Source organism: Bos indicus, chromosome 3 (assembly GCF_029378745.1).
Source record: "Bos indicus isolate NIAB-ARS_2022 breed Sahiwal x Tharparkar chromosome 3, NIAB-ARS_B.indTharparkar_mat_pri_1.0, whole genome shotgun sequence".
Classification (NCBI taxonomy): Eukaryota; Metazoa; Chordata; class Mammalia; order Artiodactyla; family Bovidae; genus Bos; species Bos indicus.
The window spans coordinates 116,080,123-116,096,685 of NC_091762.1; the positions used below are offsets into that span (position 1 = coordinate 116,080,123).

The 16,563-nt window shown below is 41.7% G+C and overlaps 1 protein-coding gene across 2 annotated transcripts in view; it reads right to left on the reverse strand.

The window, feature by feature from the left end:
• The window catches only part of IQCA1 (IQ motif containing with AAA domain 1), a 188,419-nt gene that overhangs the window by 56,904 nt on the left and 114,952 nt on the right, over positions 1-16,563 (reverse strand). The gene's annotated exons all lie outside the window — the stretch shown is intronic.

Sequence of the window (16,563 nt, forward strand, 5' to 3'; positions counted from 1 at the left end):
CACTCAGCTCCTTGTGGTAGCTGCCGGGTGGTGCTGGGACGTGGTCCCTTGGAGCAGAGCTGATCGCTGAACTCTTCTGTCTCAAATACCTCCCCAATGCCCACAGGATGAAGTTCAAGTTCCCCAGCCTGACCCCTATCTTTCTTTGCCGCATCTCACACTCCTTCGGTGACTCGTGTTCCCTGTTACACAGGATTCCCTTTGGGTCCTTCTTTTTATTAAAAATTAATTAATTTATTTTAATTGGAGGCTAATTGCTTTACAGTGTTGTGGTGGTTTTTGCCATGCATCGAGATGGCACGTGCAGTCCACGGGGTCCCAAAGAGTCGGACACGACTGAGCGACTGAACCGACCGACCAACATGAATCAGCCACGGGTGTCCATGTGCCCCCATCCTGGACCCCCTCCCACCTCCCTCCCCATCCCCTCCCTCTGGGTTGTCCCAGTGCACGGGGTTTGAGCGCCCTGTTGGATGCATTGAACTTGGACTGGTGATTTATTTCACATACGGGTCCTTCTTTTTTCTCCTTGTGCTATATAGTAGGTTCTCATTAGTTATGTATTTTATACACAGTAGGGTATATATGCACTCTGTCCTCTTCCACTCTTCCATGTCCATTTCCTATTCATCCATTCTTTATTATTTTTATTACATCATAATTTATGTAATCACATCTGGTTGATAAACTTTTCACATTTAATTTTTGCATAGGACCATATCACCACCACCCAGTTTAAAATTCAAAGCACATTTTCGTCATTCCTGAACTCTCTTCTCACGTGGTTTTCCAGTCTGTACGTAACCATTCCTCTGACTTCTCTGTGGACTCACATCACCTGTTCTTGGACATGGAGTCTTACCACATAGACTCTTTAGTGTCTGGCTTCCTCCAGTCAGTATTACGACTACAGCATGCATGTATGTGGCTGTAGGTAGCTATACTTGATGTTTTTCAGTATTTTAATAATTGAAATTTTTTATTTTGAGGTGATGTTAGATTCACATGCAGTTCCAAGAACTGATACAGAGAGATGTAACCTTTAGAGTGTTTCTCCCAATGGTAACATCTTGCAGCCCTTTCTCTCAAGGTCACAAGCAAGATATTGATCTGAAGCGGACACAGTTAAGAATGTTTCCTATCACCATAAGGATCCTTCAAGCTGCTCCCTCGGCTGCCCCAGCTTTACTAGATACCTCTAATCCCTCCTCTGTTTCTACAATTTTTGTCCTTTCAGGAACGTTCTATCAGCAGAACCCTAGAGTATGTTACTTTCTTGCTTTTCACTCATCATCAGATCAGACCAGATCAGTCGCTCAGTCGTGTCCGACTCTTTGCAACCCCATGAATCGCAGCACGCCAGGCCTCCCTGTCCATCACCAACTCCTGGAGTTCACTCAAACTCACGTCCATCGAGTCAGTGATGCCATCCAGACCTCTCATCCTCTGTCGTCCCCTTCTCCTCTTGCCCCCAATCCCTCCCAGCATCAGAGTCTTTTCCAATGAGTCAACTCTTCGCATGAGGTGGCCAAAGGACTGGAGTTTCAGCTTTAGCATCATTCCTTCCAAAGAAATCCCAGGGCTGATCTCCTTCAGAATGGATTGGTTGGATCTCCTTGCAGTCCAAGGGACTCTCAAGAGTCTTCTCCAACACCACAGTTCAAAAGCATCAATTCTTTCGTGCTCAGCTTTCTTCACAGTCCAACTCTCACATCCATACAACACCACTGGAAAAACCATAGCCTTGACTAGACGAACCTTTGTTGGCAAAGTAATGTCTCTGCTTTTGAATATGCTATCTAGGTTGGTCATAACTTTCCTTCCAAGGAGTAAGCGTCTTTTAATTTCGTGGCTGCAATCACCATCTGCAGTGATTTTGGAGCCCAGAAAAATAAAGTCTGACACTGTTTCCAGGACTGGTCCTCCCAGTCCAACCCCACGTCCAAGGAGCCGTGGCTGCGCGGGTGCAGGAGGGCCTAGAGGAGCTATCCCACACTGAAGGTCAGGAAGGGCGGTAGTGAGGAGATACCCCTCGTCCAAGGTAAGGAGCAATGGCTGCGCTTTGCTGGAGCAGCCGTGAAGAGATACCCAACGCCCAAGGTAAGAGAAACCCAAGTAAGACGGTAGGTGTTGCAAGAGGGCATCAGAGGGCAGACACACTGAAACCATACTCACAGAAAACTAGTCAATCTAATCACACTAGGACCACAGCCTTGTCTAACTCAATGAAACTAAGCCATGCCCATGGGGTAACCCAAGACGGGTGGGTCATGGTGGAGAGATCTGACAGAATGTGGTCTACTGGAGAAGGGAATGGCAAACCACTTCAGTATTCTTGCCTTGAGAACCCCATGAACAGTATGAAAAGGCAAAATGATAGGATACTGAAAGAGAAACTCCCCAGGTCAGTAGGTGCCCAATATGCTACTGGAGATAAGTGGAGAAATAACTCCAGAAAGAATGAAGGGATGGAGCCAAAGCAAAAAGAATACCCAGCTGTGGATGTGACTGGTGATAGAAGCAAGGTCCGATGCTGTAAAGATCAATATTGCATAGGAACCTGGAATGTCAGGTCCATGAATCAAGGCAAATTGGAAGTGGTCAAACAAGAGATGGCAAGAGTGAATGTTGACATTCTAGGAATCAGCGAACTCAAATGGACTGGAATGGGTGAATTTAACTCAGATGACCATTATATCTACTACTGTGGGCAGGAATCCCTCAGAAGATATGGAGTAGCCATCATGGTCAACAAAAGAGTCCGAAATGCAGTACTTGGATGCAATCTCAAAAACGACAGAATGATCTCTGTTTGTTTCCAAGGCAAGCCATTCAATATCACAGTAATCCAAGTCTATGCCCCAACCAGTAACGCTGAAGAAGCTGAAGTTGAACGGTTCTATGAAGACCTACAAGACCTTTTAGAACTAACATCCAAAAAAGATGTCCTTTTCATTATAGGGGACTGGAATGCAAAAGTAGGAAGTCAAGAAATACCTGGAGTAACAGGCAAATTTGGCCTTGGAATACGGAATGAAGCAGGGCAAAGACTAGTAAGAGTTTTGCCAAGAAAATGCACTGGTCATAGCAAACACCCTCTTCCAACAACACAAGAGAAGACTCTACACATGGACATCACCAGATGGTCAACACCGAAATCAGATTGATTATATTCTTTACAGCCAAAGATGGAGAAGCTCTATACAGTCAGCAAAAACAAGACCAGGAGCTGACTGTGGCTCAGATCATGAACTCCTTATTGCCAAATTCAGACTTAAATTGAAGGAAGTAGGGAAAACCACTAGACCATTCAGGTATGACCTAAATCAAATCCCTTATGATTATACAGTGGAAGTGAGAAATAGATTTAAGGGCCTAGATCTGATAGATAAGAGTGCCTGATGAACTATGGAATGAGGTTCGTGACATTATATAGGAGACAGGGATCAAGACCATACCCCTGGAAAAAAAATGCAGAAAAGCAAAATGGCTGTCTGGGGAGGCCTTACAAATAGCTGTGAAAAGAAGAGAAGCGAAAAGCAAAGGAGAAAAGGAAAGATATAAATAAACATCTGAATGCAGAGTTCCAAAGAATAGCAAGAAGAGGTAAGAAAGCCTTCTTTAGCGATCAATGCAAAGAAATAGAGGAGAACAACAGAATGGGAAAGACTAGGGATCTCTTCAAGAAAATCAGAGATACCAAAGGAACATTTCATGCAAAGATGGGCTTGATAAAGGACAGAAATGGTATGGACCTAACAGAAGCAGAAGATATTAAGAAGAGATGGCAAGAATACACAGAAGAACTGTACAAAAAAGATCTTCACGACCCAGATAATCATGATGGTGTGATCACTGACCTAGAGCCAGACATCCTGGAATGTGAAGTTAAGTGGGCCTTAGAAAGCATCACTACGAACAAAGCTAGTGGAGATGATAGAATTCTAGTTGAGCTATTCCAAATGCTGAAAGATGATGCTGTGAAAGTGCTGCACTCAATATGCCAGCAAGTTTGAAAAACTCAGCAGTGGCCACAGGACTGGAAAAGGTCAGTTTTCATTCCAATCCCAAAGAAAGGCAATGCCAAAGAATGCTCAAACTACTGCACAATTGTACTCATCTCACACGCTAGTAAAGTAATGCTCAAAATTCTCCAAGCCAGGCTTCAGCAATATGTGAACCGTGAACTTCCTGATGTTCAAGCTGGTTTTAGAAGGCAGAGGAACAAGAGATCAAATTGCCAACATCTGCTGGATCATCGAAAAAGCAAGAGAGTTCCAGAAAAACATCTATTTCTGCTTTACTGACTATGCCAAAGCCTTTGACTGTGTGGATCACAAGAAACTGTGGAAAATTCTGAAAGAGATGGGAATGCCAGACCACCTGATCTGCCTCTTGAGAAATTTGTATGCAGGTCAGGAAGCAACAGTTAGAACTGGACATGGAACAACAGACTGGTTCCAAATAGGAAAAGGAGGGGCTGTACATTGTCACCCTGTTTATTTAACTTATATGCAGAGTACATCATGAGAAATGCTGGACTGGAAGAAACAAGCTGGAATCAAGATTGCTGGGAGAAATATCAATAACCTCAGATATGCAGATGACACCACCCTTATGGCAGAAAGTGAAGAGGAACTCAAAAGCCTCTTGATGAAAGTGAAAGTGGAGAGTGAAAAAGTTGGCTTAAAGCTCAACATTCAGAAAATGAAGATCACGGCATCCGGTCCCATCACTTCATGGGAACTAGATGGGGAAACAGTGGGAACAGTGTCACTCATAATAATTCTCAGGAAATGTTTCCAGGTTATTGTATGCACGAATAGTTCACTCTTCTCTCAATTGTTGTTTCTAGTTTGGGGCTATTATGAACTGATTATGGTACAACAAATGCGTGTGTGTGTGTGCGTGTAAGCCTTCATTTATCCGGGGTAAATGCTCCTGAGTGCAATCGCTGGGTTGTATGGCAGTTGCCGTGGGCTTCCCAGGTGGTAAAGAATCCACCAGCCAACATGGGAGACACAGGAGTCCTCCTGTGCAGGTTGGATATCTGGGTCTGGAAGATCCCTGGAGAAGGAAATGACTACCCACTCGAGTATTCTCGCCTGGAAAATTCTGTGGGCAGAGGCGGGCTACAGTCCACAGGGTTGCAAAGAGTCGGACACAACTTACCTACTGAACACACACGGTGGCATGTTAGGTTTTTTAAGAAATGCCAAATTTCATGTGCTGATCACACCATTTTACCCTCCCACCAATCATATAAGAGTGATAATGGTTTGTCCCTGTGATGTTGCCAGTGCTTTTATTTCAGCCATCCTCATGGGTGTGGAGTGATTTCTTTGTGGTTTTAATTTGCTTTTTTCTAATGGCTCACGACAGGCATCCTTTCTGTGCTCATTTCCCCTCTGTACATCCACTTTGGTGAAATGTCAGTTCATGTCTTCTGTCCGTATTATAATCGGATTGTTTTCTTTTTTAAGTGTTGAGTTTTGAGTGTTCTTTTTATGTTCTACATACTAGATCTTCATTAGATACATGGTTTGTGAATACTTTCTCCCAATCTGTGGCTTGTCTTTTCACCCTCCTAACAGGCTCTTTCACAAACATGTTTAATTTTGATGAAATCCTAATTTTCCTTTAATGGATCTGTGCTTTCAGTGCTAATTCTAAGAAGGCTTTGCTAACCTTAGGTCCAAAAGACTTTCCCCTATGTATTTTTTCCATAAATTTTTAAAAATTTTATTTATTAATTGAAGGTTAATTGCTTTACAGAAGTTTGTTGTTTTCTGTCAAACTTCAACATGGATCAGCCATAGGTATACATACATCTCCTCCCTTCTGAAACTCCCTCTCATCTCCCTCCCCATCCCACCCCTCTAGGTTGATACAGAGCCCCTGTTTGAGTTTTCTGAGTCGTACAGAAAATTCCCGTTGGCTATCTATTTTACATACGGCAATGCAAGTTTCCATGTTACTCTTTCCATACATCTCACCCTCTCCTCCCCTCGCCCCATGTCCGTAAGTCTGTTCTCTGTGTCTGTTTCCTCCATTGCTGCCCTGCAGATAAATTCTTCGGTACCATTTTTCTAGATTCCGTATATATGCGTTAGAATACGACATTTATCTTTCTCTTTCTGACTTACTTCACTCTGTATAATAGGTTCTAGGTTCATCCACTTCATTAGAATGGACTCAAATGTGTTCCTTTTTATGGCTGAGTAATATTCCATTGTGTTTATCCCCCCATATATTTTTAAAAGTTATAGTTTTACATTTTACATCTAAGTCCATGATCCATTTTGAGTTAATTTTTGTACAGTATGTAAGACTTAAGGTTGTTTTTCTTCTTTTTTTTAATCTGTGGATGTCCACCTGCTCCAGCACCATTTATTGAAAAGGTTATCCTCTCTGCTTGAATTACATTTGCATCTTTGTCAAAAATCAGTCAGGTTTATTTGTGCAAGCCTATACCTCAACTGTCCTGTTTCACTGATTTGTGGTTTAACCCTCTACCAACAGCAAACAGTCTTGATTATTATGGCTGTATAATGAGCCTCGAAATCACATGCATGGATTCTTTTTATTTTATTGCTCTTTTTTCAAAATCATCTTAGCTATTCTAGATTCACTGTCTTTCCATACACATTTTAAGATAATCTTATCTCTGTTTATAACTATCTTTCTGGGACTTCAATAAGAATTGGATTAATCTAGTATACTGGTGTGGAAAGAACTGACATCTTTACAACATTTGGTCTTCCAATCCATGTCCATGGTACGTCTGTCTATTTAGGTCTTTGATTTCTTTCATCAGCATGGTGTTCTTTTAGCATACAAGTCCTATACATGTTTTGTTAGCTTTACACCTAGGTATTTCATTTTTGAGTGATGTTAAGTGATATATTTTTAATCCTGGTGTCTACCTGTTCATTGCTAGTAGATAGAAATATGACTAATTTTTATATGTTCCCCTTGTATCCTAAAACCTTGCTGAATGCACTTTTTTATTCCTAGGAGTTTTTAGAGTCCTTGGGATTTTCTAAATAGCTATTCATGTCATCTACAAATAAGGACTGTTTCTTTTATTTCCTTCTCTTGTCTACTGCACTGGCTAATGTCTGGCACTATATTCATGAAAGTGTACTGAGTGGACACACTGGCCTTATTCCCAGTCTTAGGGAAAAAACATTTAGTCTTTCCCTGTTAAGTAAAAAGTTAGCTGTGGGTGTTTTTGTTAATTTATCACCTTATGGAAGTTCTCTATCCCAGTTTCTCTGAGGAACTTATTATGAGTGTTAAATTGTGTCAAATGCTTTTTCTGTATCAACTGATATGATCGTGTGATTTTTTTTTCTTCTTTAGTCCATTAACATAGTTGATTCCATTACTGATTTTCAAATATTGAATGAGGCTTGCATTCTTGGAATAAACTCCATTTGGTCACGGTTTATAATTTTCTTTATTGTTTCATTCTATTTGATAATATTTTGCTAAGGAATTTTGCATCCATATTCACAAGGGATACAGGCTTACAACTTTCTTTTTTTGGTACTGTCTTTGTCTGGTTTTCATTTAAGGGTAATACTAGCTTGTTATGAAATGAGTTGGGAAGTGTTCCTTCTTCTGTTTTCTGGACATGACTGTGTATAATTGGAGTTAATCTATCTTTGAACATTTGGTAGAATTCTCCAGTAAATCGTCTGGCCCCAGAGATTCTATGTGGGGGAATTGTTTTAATTACAATTCGACTTCTGTATGGTTGTAGAGCTAGTCAATTTATCTATTTCCTATCAAATGAGTTGTGGCAGTTTGTATTTTTTAGGGAAAGTGGGTCCATCTTGTGCCAAGTTGTCAAATTATGTGTGTGGAGTTGTTTATAGTATCCTTTATGAAATTATTCTTTTTATGTCTGCAGTCAGTGGTGGCAACCCTTGCTTCATTCCTGATGTTGGTAATTTGTGACTTGTTTTTTCTTTGTTAGTCTTACTAGAGGTTTGTAAATTACTGATAACTTTCAAAAAACTCAGCTCTGTTTTATTTACTTTCTATAGTTTTTCTGTTTTCAATTTCACTGATTTCTGGTCTTTATTTTCTTCTTTCTGCTCACTTTTTTTTTCCTCCTCTTTTTCTAGGTTCTGAAGGTAGGAACTTGGCTGATGAATTTGAGCTTTTTCCTCTTTTTTTCTAGTGTATCTGTTTGTACTTAGTCGCTCAGTCATGCCTGACTCTTCATGACGCCATGGACTGTAACCTGCCAGGCTCCTCTATCCATGGGATTCTCCAGGCAAGAATACTGGCGTGGGTTGCCATTTCCTTCTCCAGGAGATCTTCCTGACCCAGGGATCAAACGCGTGTCCCTGTGTCTCTGGCATTGGTAGGTGGATTCTTTACCACTGTGAAGCCCCTATTGGTATATACTTGTCTTTATAGCAATCCAGTCATGTAATCTTTTTAGTATTTTTTTCATCCAGGAAGGGGCCCATGATGGCAAAAGTGTTGGGGGCCTAGGGTGACCGACTTGCTCAGCTGCCAGGGATTCTTTATCTACTGGCCCATCAGGGAAGCCCCTGTGTATGTGTTTAAGGCCATAAATTTCCCTCTCAGGGCTGCTTTGCTTGTATCCCAGGTGTTTTTATATCTTACATTTTTGTTACATGCTTTTATTCATCTTGTTTTTCTTTTTCCTATGAATTAGAAGTGTGCTGTTTAGTTTCTCTGTGCCTGGACATTTTCTTCTTACTTTCCTGTTCCTGATTTCTAGTTTGAGTCCATTGTGGTAGGGAAAGACACTCTTCTTGATTTCAACCCTTTTCAATCTATTGAGATATGTTCCATGGCACAAAATATGGTCCCCCTTGGAATATGTTCTGTGGCCACTTGAATATGCATTCTCTTTGTTGGGTGGTGCTAGTCACTCAATAGTGTCCGACTCTTTGTGTAGCCTGCCAGGCTCCTCTGTCCACAGAACTCTCCAGGCAAGAATACTGGAGTGGGTTGCCATTTCCTTCTCCAGGAGATCTTCCCAACCCAGGGACCAAACTCGGGTCTTCTGCATTCCAGGCAGATTCTTTACTATGTGAGCCAGCAGGGAAGTTGAGTAGAGTGCTCTATACATGTGAACTAGATTCTGTTTGTTGCTGGTGGTGTTGAGTTCTTCAATATCCTTGTTAATGATTTTCTGCCTAGTATTTTATCAGTTCTTGAGAATTCTGTGTTGAGTCTCCAATTGTAATTGTAGATTTTTCTGTTTTTCCTTTCGTTCTATTGGATTTTGCTTCCTATGTTTTGTGGTTCTGCTGTTTGGCGTATGAACATTTAGGATTACCATGTATTTTGTGGTTTGGCTCTTTTACCACATACAAGGTTCTTCCCTGTCTTTGACAATTTTCTCAGCTCTGAAATCTCCTTTACGTGACATTATAATAGCTTTCTTTTGATTGTTTGCATGGTATATATTCCCCATCCTTTTACTTATACCTGCTTATATCATAATATATCAAATGAGGTTCCTGAAGATATAGTTGGGTCATATTTTTAAATACACTTTGCTAATCTCTGCCTTTTAATTATTGTATTTAGACTATTTGTATTTAATGTAATTATTGATATGTTAGGACTTCAGTCTACCATTTTATTTTTTTCTGTTATATTTTTTGTTTCTTTATTTGTTTTTTCCTGTCATCCTGTGAGTGACTTCATTTTTTTTTTTTTTTAGAATTTCCCTTTGATGGTGTTCTTTAAGTGTATCTCTTTGGATAGTTTTCTGGCAGTTGCCCTGGGTGTTACATTATATATGTATAGCTATCACAGTCTGTTCATGTCATATTTTGAGTCAAGTAGAAAAACTGTAATTCCCTTTATATCCTTTAGCTCATACCCCCATTATTTCCTAACATTTTAAAATATTTCCTCCGCATACATTGAGAACCATGTCAAACATTATTATAATTTTTACTTCAATCAAATAACATAATTTAGAAAGGGCAGAAACGCCTATTCTTTTTACCTATGTTTTTGCTTACAAGTTCTTTCTTGCCTTCTGGTACTCCAGGTTTTCCTTTTTATTTAAAGAAGTTCCTTTAGAAATTCTCTGAGGGTGATTCTACTGGTGAAAAAAAATCTTAGTTTTCCTTCATCTTGATTTCCTCCTCTTCACTGTTGAAGAATATTTTTGCTGGGTATAAATTCTGGTGGCATATAAGTTCTTTCAGTGCTTGAAACGGTACTGTATCCTTTCTTCTAGTCTCAATTTCTTGTGAGCAATCCACAGGCATTTAAGGTGTTTTTCCCCATAGGTAAAGGGTCACTTTTTTTTTTCCTCCCTCGATGCTTTCCAGACTTTTTCTTTGTCTTCAGTATTCAGAAGATTAATTATGACGTATCTCAGACCAGATTTCTTTGGATTTATTTTGTTTGGGGTTCACTCAGCTTCTTAAATCTGCAGGTTTATATCTCTTTATCAAATTTGGGAAGATTTCAATCATTATTTCTCAAAATGCTTTTTCAGTTTCATCCTCCTTCTCTTCTGAGATTCTGATGACGTAAATGTAAGATTTTTTTTAACAGTCCCACTGTCCCTGATTCTCTGTTTAGCTTTCGTTTTTTTTTCAGTTGATTTTCTCTGTTGTTCTTATTGGATAATTTCTATTGTCCTATCGTCCAATTCAGTGTCACCTTTATTCAGCTGCTGAGCTCAACCAATCATTTGGATACTGTACTTTTCCGTTCTAAAATATCTGTTTCTTCTTTGTATCATAAACTATTTTGTTGAGGTTTTATATTTTTTTAATCTGTGTATAGTAGCTTCATAATTACTCATTGAGAGATTTTAATCATGACAACCTTAAAATGTTTGTCAGATAATTCTGACATCTCTGACATTTCAGACTTGGGATCTACTATCTATTTTCCTTCAGTTTGAGATCTTCCAGGTTCTTGTATGATGAGTGACTTTCAATGAAACCTAAACATTTTTGTATTATGCTGTGAAGTGAAGTGAAAGTCACTCAGTTGTGTCCAACTCTCTGCGACCCCATGGACTTAGTCCATGGAATTCTCTAGGCCAGAACACTGGAGTGGGTAGCCTTTCCCTTCTCCAGGGGATCTTCCCAACCCAGGGATTGAACCCAGGTCTTCCACACTGCAGACGGATCCTTTACCAACTGAGCCACCAGGGAAGCCCACTATGCTTTGAGCCTCTGCATTTCTTTTCATTATTTATTAATTTACTTTTCTTTTTATTCCTATTTTTCCTTCTTGTATCCTTTTCAATTAATTTTTATTTCTCTACTTATCTTTGCTATTCCTCTTTTGCTATACATTTTAGTATCATTTAAAAAAAATTACAAAACACATCATCAGCTTATTACAATTTACCTTAGATTAGCCCTTCATGGTTCCCTGAGAAATGCAATCAAGCCACACACCCATTTACTGCTGTCTGCCCTTTCTTCTGTATGTTATTTGTGTATATGGAACAGACACACATGGCTCCTACTCTGCTTGCTTTAAAACCAGGTTATTCTAGGAGTCCTCAGCCTTTTACATTTGCCCCATGTTCCCGTTTCTCAGAGCTGAGAATTCCCTTTACCTCTCTGCTCTCTGTTCTCCCACCTGAGCTAACTCTCCTTCAGCCTGAAGAATAACATCCCTTTAGTGTTTTCACATTGTGGGTCCGTGGCTGACAAGTCCTCTCAGATTTTGTTTGTCTGGAAATATCTCTATTTTCAGTTTTGAAGGATATTTTCATTGGGTATGAATTCTAGATTGGTGATTATTTTTTCCCCAGTCCTTCAGGATGCCACTTCGTTCCTTCTTGCTTTCATAGTTTCTGTGGAGAGACTCCATAGTCTTTCTTATTTTTCATGACCCTGAAGGAAATGTGCTTTTTTAAAAAAAAAAATCTAGTATGACTTTCCTTTGACTTTCAGCGTTTGACTGACGTGTCTGGACCTCATTTTTCTTGAACCTCAGTGAAGCTCTTGAATTCGTGGCTTTGTGTATTTCGTCTGAACTGGAAAATTTAACAAACATTACTTTTTCATTTATTGCTTCTGTTCCATCCTCCTGTTTTTGGGCAAATTCTAATTGCACATATGTTACAACATTTGATTATGCCTCAAATCTCCCTTCTTCTCTGTTCTTTATAGTATTATTTTTTCTTCACTTCAGTTTGTATTTCCTACTGATTTGCCTTTGAGGTCAACCTGCATTTACTATGTCCACACTGTTGTTAAACCAGGTAGAAGACTTCTTACTTTTGGATACCATACTTTTCAGTTGTAGCATGTTCATTTGTTTCTTTAAAAAGACGATTCTAAATTTCTATCTGCCCACACTGGCCATGGCCAAAGCTGGGGGCCACACACACTCCAGGTTACTCCAGAACAGGATGAGGAAACCATGGCCAGACCACAGTGGGCCGTCTCCCCAGAGAGCACCTGCCATGGATGCTATTGCTATGGCAGTGACGTCATAATGGGGGGCCACACCCCTTCCAGGGTTGATTGACAGTCTGTGTATCTGGAAACTTGTTTCTGCCAGGACAGACTCTTTGTCTGTCTCGTTATCTTGTGGACCTCAAATGCCTTGAACTGCACTTGGCATACAGTGCTCAATAAATACTACTGAAAGAAACAATTAGTAAAGATGATCTGTCCCTCAATATCAGCTTTTGTATCTCCAAATCACAAGAGAAGGTGGACAAAACTGTAAGCTAAGTAGATTAAACTGTACTGTGAGGTATCATTGCTGAAATAGGCTATAGCTTTCTCTCCTGTTACAAAATAAACACGAAACCACAGTAACTCACTGGGAGGTTGCTTATTGAGTATGGAATAGCAAAGAAGGTGCCTGGATGCTCTGAAATTTCACCAATGCCATGACTGTGGCATCTTAAGGCCCTGATCTAGCTGAGAGGGGTCAATCTGCATAGGATCTGGATTTGATGAATTAACTCACTCAAAAATATGTGCCGAGGACTTGCTATGTGCCAGAAAGGTTTACAATAGTGAGCAGCAAAGACAGTCACACAGTCCTGCACTTCAGTAGATACGGGAAGGCAGATACTAACAAAGATCTTGTCAGTAAATATAACACGAAAACTGTGACAAAGCAGCCGGAGGCCACGACAGCACAGTGTCCAGTGCCTGCAGAGCCACCAGGATTACTCAGAGGTCCCAGAAGGTTTCCTCGAGGAGAAAGCACTTGGACTGACCCCAGGGATGAGTAGGGGTTTAACTACACTCAGGATGAAGCTGTGGGAGCAAACACAGTTCCAGAGAGAGCAGCCTGTGGTGGGAGGGAGTGCAGTGTGTTTGACGGACAAAGAGGAAGCTCAGGGTGCTGGAGTGCAGCCAGGGAGGGAGAAGTGGGTGATGAGCCTGAAGACGGAGCCCTTCCCAGGTCAAGCATGGCTTTGTAAGCCTGGCAGAAGATTGTCAGCTTTATCCTTGTGGGAACTAGGGTGTCACTGAAGGGTTTCAGTATGGAGTGCTAAGGTCATATCTGTATTTCAAGAGGGGTGCTCAGGTGGCTGTATAATCTCTGATCAAGTCACTTTCTCTGGATAAAACTGGAATAACAGCCAAATTGTATCCCTCTGAGTCCTTTTTCTCCTTTCCGATGTTCAAGGTTGTCCCTTCCCCTTCTTCTAATGGTCTTCTTAAGGAGGGGATTTAATATAGCTAATTAAGTCTCAGCTTATGAAACAAAATCATATTTATGTCTCCCAAGGTCGCATGGATTGGAGTTTTGAGAACTCAAAACTCTACATTTACACAATTACCATCAATCTGTTGGGGGTACCCTGAGCACATCTATTGTGTGTTCAACCAGTTTAATTCCAAGAGGGAAATTCACAGCAACCCCATCCTGGGACACTTCATGAGCTAGGCCATGGTGGAGGGCAGACGCCAGGCTTCAAGGAGTGGGAGGGGCAGCAGCGCCAGACGGATGACCAGCTGTTGGCTAAGGAGAGGAAGCCGAGTCGCAGCTGGAGGGGTGCAGCCACCTCCTGTCTTCATTTTCCCTTTTGCTTGGCTTGATTGCCCCATTCAGTCATTAGAGCATCACTTTTTGAAGACAGGAAATTCATTAACGGGGTCAACCGGTGGCATAAATAGGTGCCCTCACCTACTTATGGGAGTTACATATAGAGAACCCTCATCAGGCTATGGGCTTCCCTGGTGGTTCAGATGGCAAAGAATCTTGCAAGGTAGGAGACCTGGGTTCAATCCCTGGGTCAGGAAGATTGCCTGGAGAAGGAAATGGATACCCACTCCAGTATTTCTGCCTGGAGAATCTCGTGGACAGAGGAGCCTGGTGGGCTACAGTCCATAGTGTCATAAAGAGTGGAACACGACTGAGCGACTAAGCATGCGTTGGGCTACAATGATGGAGGCTCAGAAGAGGTGCATGAAGGACATTCAGGTGTTAATCTGAAGAGTCAGAGGTAAGCCGTAAAACTGTAAAGTGTAAAATCAACACAAAAGGCTTCAGGATAGAGTCACTGTAAAGACACCACACGTCCCCCTGGGCTGGCAAACTAATCGCTAATGCAGTTGAGAGTGTGACAAACTCAGGGAGTGTGTGAGTCCCAGGGAGGGCTGATGCACTGTGGGAACTTGAGAAAGCCCATACCCCCGCCAGCTCCTCTGCCTGGAGTATCCTGGCCCCAGAGGCACAGCTGGCTCTGGACCCAAGGGAACCACGTTCACTGCACTTCTGATGCCAGTTGTATGGGGGTTTCCTCCACCAGGAAATCTTCTGCAACACCAGCTGGGGCTCCTACAATCTAACTCAATTCTGACACTGTTGACCTGGAGATATAGAGTCCCATCCCACAGGTGAAGGGTGATATCCCACAAAACTGCCCCCACCCCACTCCAAATGACAATCACAAGTCTAGACTGTCACCTGTGCTTCTGATCAACCAGCTATAAATCTACGGTTCCCATGACCCCCTTCTCGGGTTTGATGAATTTGTTAGAGTGGCTCACATAACTCATGGAAACACACTTATCAAGTCATCAAAGGACACGATAAAGGACACAGAAGAACAATCAGATAAAGAGGTGTGTAGGGCAAGGTCTGGGAGGGTCCTGGGCACAGGAGCTTCTGTCTCTATGAAGTTGGGGTGTGGTACCCTTCTAGAAAAAGCAAGAGGATTCCAGAAAAACATCTACTTATGCTTCACTGATGAAGCCAAAGCCTTTGACTGTGTGGATCACAACAAACTGTGAAAAATTATTAAACAGATGGGAATACCAGGCCACCTTACCTACCTCCTGAGAAACCTGTATGCAGGTCAAGAAGCAACAGTTAGAACCGGATATGGAACAATGGACTGATTCCAAATTGGGAAAGGAATACGTCAAGGCTGTATATTGTTACCCTGCTTATTTAACTTCTATGTAGAGTACATCATGTGAAATGCCGGGATGGATGAAGCACAAGCTGGAAGCAAGATTGCTGGGAGAAATATCAATAACCTCAGATACACAGATGACACCACTGTTATGGCAGAAAGTGAAAAAGAACTAAAGAGCCTCTTGATGGAGGTGAAATAGAAGAGTGAAAAAGTTGGCTTAAAACTCAACGTTCAAAAAACAGATCATGGCATCCGGTCCCATCACTTCATGGCAAATGGATGGGGAAACAATGGAAACAGTGACAGACTTTATACTCTTGGGTTCCAAAATCACTGCAGATGGTGACTAAAGCCATGAGATTAAGACGCTTGCTCCTTGGAAGGAAAGTTATGACCAACCTAGGCAGTGTATTCAAAAGCAGAGACATCACTTTGCTGACAAAGATCCTCCTAGTCAGAGCTCTGTTTTTTTCCAGTTGTCATGTATGGATGTGAGAGTTGGACCTTAAAGAGGGCTGAACGTTGAAGAATTGATGCTTTTGAACTGTGGTGTTGGAGAAGACTCTTGAGAGTCCCTTGGACTGCAAGGAGATCAAACCAGTCAATTCAAAGGAAATCAATCCTGAATTTTCACTGGAAGGACTGATGCTGAAGCTGAAACTCCAATACTTTGGCCACTTGACGTGAAGAGCCGACTCATTTGAAAAGACCCTGATGCTGGGTAAGATTGAAGGTGGGAGGAGAAGGGGGTGACTGAGGATGAGATGCTTGGATGGTATCACTGATTCAATGGGCATGAGTTTGAGCAAACTGCGGGAGATGGTGATGGACAGGGAAGCCTGGTGTGCTGCAGTCCAAGGGGTCGCAAAGAGTCGGACACGACCGAGCGACTCAACAACAACCCTTCCAGCATGTGCTTGTGTTCACTCACTTGGAAACTCTTCAAAGCCTGTGATTATTGGGGTTTTACAGAAACCCCCTCACACGGGCATGATCAAGTATTGACTCCATGTCCAGCTCCTCTCCCCTCTCTTGGGAATGGGGTAGATGGAACTGTGATTTCCAGGCTTCTGATCACCGCTTGGTCTTTGTGGTGGCAACAAGCCCCAACCTGGGAGCCACCCAGAAACCCACCCAGAATTGCTTCATTGTAACAAGAGAGGCTTCCGGTGCACTTATCACTTAGGAAT